Consider the following 6,000-nt stretch of genomic DNA (forward strand, 5'->3'; position numbering starts at 1 on the left):
GGCCGACAAATCAACTGCTTTCCCTATTGGCATTTGCGAGGATGTGCCTGTTGTGGTTGCTAACACCACTATCTTAACAGACTTTGTTATCTTGGATATTCCCGAGGACGATGCCATGGCTGTCATCCTCGGAAGACCCTTTTTAAACACTGCAGGGGCTGTTATAGATTGCAACAAAGGCAATGTTACTTTCCATGTCAACGGTAATGAGCACACCGTGCACTTTCCGAAGAAACGATATCAAGTACATTGCATCAATGCTATCGAAAAGACTTCATTGATTCTTATTGGGAGCTTTGAATGCCCTATTCCTTGTGTCAAGATGAAGTATGGTTTTCTTGTTGGGAAGATACATATCCCCATTGAGGTGACTTAGTGGCTATTCGAAAATTCTCCGTTCTCTCTTGCGATTTGAGAAGGTTTTGTCATGAGGACTTGATCAACCCCATTGACGGATTTTTTTCGATGACCATGAAACGGATGAATCAAAGAGTCACATACCTCTGTTTTAAACTTTCATTTTCTGTTGCTTAGAAGAAAAATGATAGAATTAGTTTAGTTTTTCCTGTTTTCTGTTTTAGCGTCCCGGAGAAAAATACCTCGAAAATAAAAGTTCTCCGATGGTCCTGAAAATTCAGTATGATTTTTTCTGGAATTTTTGAAAATTACTGGGCCTGAGAGATGGCCTAGGGGCCAGACCAGTGGGCCACAAGCCCTGCCACCGCCACCTACGCCCTGGTGGCGGAGGGCAAGCTTGTGGGGCCCAAAGGCACCCCCTCCACTCATTCCAGCTCCCAACCTCTTCTTCCACCTCCAGAAAAAAATTGTTTCGCAACTCAAACCCGTGTTCTTGCTCATTTGGCTGTGATTTTCGATCTCCTTGCTCAAAGCACCATTCTCCGAACCATTTTGGGGAAATTACTCCTTGGTAAGTGACTCCTCCACTGGTCCAATTAGTTTTTGCTCTAGTGCTTTATCCTTCGCGTATTCTTGCTACCTTGGTGACCCTGTTCTTGAGCTAGAAATGTTGATTTTAGCTGGTCCCAAGTAGTTTTAGCGCGTGATACGGTCTCTAGGCACTAGTAGGAGTAGTTTCTACAAGGTGTGGTGGGTCTTCCGATGAGTTCATGATCGAAGCAGGTTTCAAGGATGATTTTGATACACTTGTCTGCAATGCCGGGTTAGAAGAGTTCCTCTCAAATAAATGTGAACAGTATGCTATGCTCACTGCCTCTTTCGTGCGTAGATTTAAATTTTCAGTTGTCCATGACTCATCCATACTGTTTGATCTGTACGATAAATCCTATACCGTGGATTTGGAGGATTTCAATAGGATTTTCAAGATACCCGATGGGGATAGTATTAATGATCCTTCTAAGTCTTCGGTCAGTGACTTTGTCTCCAGTATAACTGTTGGAGAAACCAGAGATATCACGCAAGCCACCGTCAGAAGCATCCATTTCCCTGCCTTGCACTACCTTGCCCTCTTCATAGGTAGGTGCATTAACGGCAAGGGTGCACATTGTCACCTATGCTCTTTCGACCTTAGTATCTTTAAGAGCGCAGTAACGGGTGACAGGAGCTTCAATATGGGAGCTATAAATAGCAAGGAGGCTGAATAAAAATGCCAGTGAGGGGGATTTCTTTGGTGGAGTTTATGCTTGACGCTTAGCAAATTTTCTTGGAGTATCCATCTGTCCAGAAGACCCTCATCTCCATGCAGCCTATCTTGATCGTGTCGCTCAAACCCGCTACGAGTTCCTTGAGAGAGATCATGGATCCCTCCTATACCGCTTGATATTTAACCGACAGCGTGTTTTCCATATTACCCTTCCTGCTCCTGCTTTCTTTGACTTTCAGGTAAAACGAAGATACTACATAACGATAGGAGAGGCAGAGGAGTATGAGAGGGAGGCGACTGCTGCTCGACTTCGTGAGGCAGCTATTCAGGCAGTGGCTGCAGCACTCCCGTATAACACCCATTATGATTTTGGGTTTCGCCAGGATCATCCATGGGAGTAGACCAAGCTAGGCCAAAAGCCTAAGCTTGGGGGAGTACGTGTTCTCACCGACTTTACATTCATGCTTATGCTTTCATTCTGTTAGCCGGTGTTCACACTTTTCCACTGTATTATCCATGCTAGTTTATTTTCGTTTTCTTGTTTTCTTGTTTTGTGTCCTTTTGAGAAAACCCAAAAAGATTTTTCTTTCTTCTTTTGCTTGTTGGGAGCTTCCCCGTGTAAATAGTTTTCTTTTTCGTTGTGTCAAGGTAGAAGATATTGGTTACAATGTTTATTGGTTCTTACATGCTTACCTGTTTAGGTTTCAAAGAGCCATATTACTTTGTCTTCTCCTTTGTGTTTGCCTGCAGATTCAGCTTAGTCCAATGCACGAGCACTCTTATTATCGTTCACATCATTCGATCATGCAAATGAAAGGCAACAATGATGATATATGATGAAGTGACTGAGACTGAAAAGCTGGTATGAACTCTATCTATTTTGTTTTTGTAAATATGACTAGCTTATCATCCCAGATTTAGCTTTGTTGTGAGAGAACCATGTTTACAATGAAAATTTAGAGATCATAGTTTCTGGTGCCATGCTTATTTAGCTGAGAGCTTATAATGGTTTGTCTTGAATGCCAACATAGATTTTGAGATGACTATGATGTAGTATGATAGGATGGTATTCTCCTTTGAATGCTTCAAGTGGCTTGACTTGGCGCATGTTCATGCATGTAGTTGAAACAAAATCAACATAGCCTCTATGATGTTTGTGTTCATGGTTATTTATATCCTGTTCATGCTTGCATTTAATGTTAGTCAAACTCATTGCATCTTGATGACTGTTGTCGCTCTCTAGTTGGTCGCTTCCCAGTCTTTTGCTAGCCTTCACTTGTACTAAGCGGAATACTGCTTGTGCATCCACTTCCATAAACCCAAAACTTTTTCCATGAGAGTCCACCATACCTACCTATTTGCGGTATCTACCTCCCGTTCCAAGTAAATTTGCATGTGCCACTCTCTAAACCTTCAAGAAATAATCTGTTTTGCATGCCCGAACCGCTCATGTGGTGACAGGGGTCTATTGGTATCTTCCATGCTAGGAGTGTTATTCTCAACATGTGTTTATTCATTGTCATTCACGAGAAAGGGGCCGGTAATTGGAATGCCTAGTTCCACGCTTAAATCGAAAACATAACTGTAAAACAAGACTCCCCCCGGATTGATGTTAGTATGGACGGTACCCGAGGATTCGGCTAGCCATGGTGTGTGATTGATTGTGGTGGGGGAGTTAAAACTTTGCTTTTTTGTTTGGGAACCGCCTATAGCATGAGTAGCATGGAAGATATTGAGAACTCTTGGTCATTGCGTTGACAATGAAAGCATGCCACCCAAAATTATTATCTTTGTTTTTAAAGCTTGAGCTCTGGCACCTCTGCAAATCAATGCTTCCCTCTGCGAAGGGCATGTCTATTTATTTTCCTGTCGAGTCATCCTCCTCTTATATTTGCTTTTGATTAATATTGAGTATGACTATGACTGGATCTTCGTTGCTATGAATTACAATGTTTAGTCAGCCCCTGATCTTTGAAAGTGCTCTGCATTTATGTTTTGCGGTCTCAGAAAGAGCTAGCGAGATACCAACTATTCATATTGCTTCATGCTTGTTTTGATTGAAGTGTTGGTATTTGAAACTCATTATTATTTGCTCGTTTGCTTATTATGCCATTGATATTAGTTTACCGTGAGACCTTTGTGTCATTTGTTTATGTGGTTAACTTGTGATCTTGCTGAAATTCTGGTTATGAGTTAGACATAGTTGCAACAACAAGATCAAACAGAGTTTGTCAAAGTTTTTCTTTCTCTCTCAGTTTGTCTACTGAGTTGCTTGAAGACAAGAAAGCTTTTAAGCTTGGGGGAGTTGATACGTCTCCATCGTATCTACTTTTCCAAACTCTTTTGCCCTTGTTTTGGACTCTAATTTGCATGATTTGAATGGAACTAACCTAGATTAACGTTGTTTTCAGCAGAATTGCCTTGGTGTTATTTTTGTGCAGAAATCAAAGTTCTCCAAACGTCCTGAAAATTTGTGGGGAGCAATTTTGGAAAATATGAAAAATATCTGCGCAAAGTTCCACCTCAGGGGGTGGGCCAGTGGGCCACAAGCCCTGCCTCCGCCACCACCCCCCTGGTGGCGGTGGGCAGGCTTGTGGGGCACACACGGCTCTGCCGCCCCCAATTCCAGCTCTATAAATTCCCTTTCGTCCCGGAAAAAATAAAAAGAGAAGTTTTAGTCGCGTTTGCGATACGGAGGCGCCGCCACAACCTGTTCTTCATCTGGAGGACATATCTGGAGTCCGTCTTGGGCTCCGGAGAGGGGAAATCATCGCCATCGTCATCATCATCCTTCTTCCCTCTTCAATTCCATGAAGCTCTTTGTCGTTCGTGAGTAATCTATTCGTAGGCTCACTAGGCGGTGATGAGTAGGATGAGATCTATCATGTAATCGAGTTAGTTTTGATGGGGATTGATCCCTAGTATCCACTATGTTCTGAGATTGATGTTGCTACTACTTTGCCATGCTTAATGCTTGTCACTAGGGCCCGAGTGCCATGATTTCAGATCTGAAATTATTATGTTGTCACCAATATATGTGTGTTTTAGATCCGATCTTGCAAGTTGTAGTTACCTACTATGTGTTATGATCCGGCAACCCCGGAGTGACAATAACCGGAACCACTCCCGGTGATGACCATAGTTTGAGGAGTTCATGTGTTCACCAAGTGCTAATGCGTTGGTCCGGTTCTTTATTAAAAGGAGAACCTTAATATCCCATAGTTTCCTTTTGGACCCCGCTGCCACGGGACCGATGGACAATAGATGTCATGCAAGTTCTTTTCCCTAAGCACGTATGACGACACACGGAATGCATGCCTACATCACATTGACGAACGGGAGCTAGCCACATATCTCTCCGTGTTATAACTGTTGCATGATGAATATCATCCAAACAAATCACCGACCCATTGCCTATGAGTTTGTCCTACTGCTGTTGTTACTTGTTTTTCTCCGCTGCTGTTACTACTATTGCTACTGCTGTTACTTGTCTTGCTCTGCTGCTATTGTTGCTACTACTGTCGCTTGCTACTGTTGCTACTTACCACTGCTGTCACTACTGCTTTTCCTTGCCGCTGCTATTGCTCGTTACACTGCAGCTACGTGCTACAATTTTGGTTCACTAGTCGTTGACGGGAACTGACAATTTCCGTCAATGAGGCAACTTGGCGACATTGATACAATCGTTAGAAATAGTCTGCCGTGTCAATAGATCGTTTCTGACACCGTTGTTATCGTACTACTTTGCTGTTACTACTTTGCTTGCAGATACTAATCTTTCAGGTGTGGTTGAATCTGACATATTCAGCTGCTAATACTTGAGAGTATCCTCTCACCTCCTATAGGCGTACCAACAAATTTGGGTCGAATACTCTACCATCCAAAACTGCTATGATCCCATGCGCTGGTGGGCCGTCAACAACATTCTTCTAGTTTCGATTGCCGGAGAGTGCTAGCAGCATTCTTCCGGTGCCGTTGCAAAGGGGAAGAACAGTTGACATCAAGAATTTTTCTGGCGCCGTTGCCGGGGATTGCAATCAAGGCTATGTTGATTTTGTTTCAACTACATGCGTGAACATGCACCAAGTCAAGCCACTTGAATCATTGAAAGGAGGATACCATCCTATCATACTACAACACAATCATCTCAACATTCATGTGGGCATCCAAGACAAACCATTATAAGCTCCTAGCTAAGTAAGCATGGCATAAGCAACTATGATCTCTAAGTTGTCATTGCAAACATGTTTCCCTCACAATAAAGCTGAATCATGCACGATGAGCTAGTCATATTTACAAAAACAAAATAGATCGAGTTCATACCAGCTTTTCCAGGCTCCGTCATTTCATCATATATCGTCATTATTGCCTTTCACTTG

This window comes from Hordeum vulgare, chromosome 1H, assembly GCF_904849725.1.
Source record: "Hordeum vulgare subsp. vulgare chromosome 1H, MorexV3_pseudomolecules_assembly, whole genome shotgun sequence".
Taxonomy (NCBI): domain Eukaryota; kingdom Viridiplantae; phylum Streptophyta; class Magnoliopsida; order Poales; family Poaceae; genus Hordeum; species Hordeum vulgare.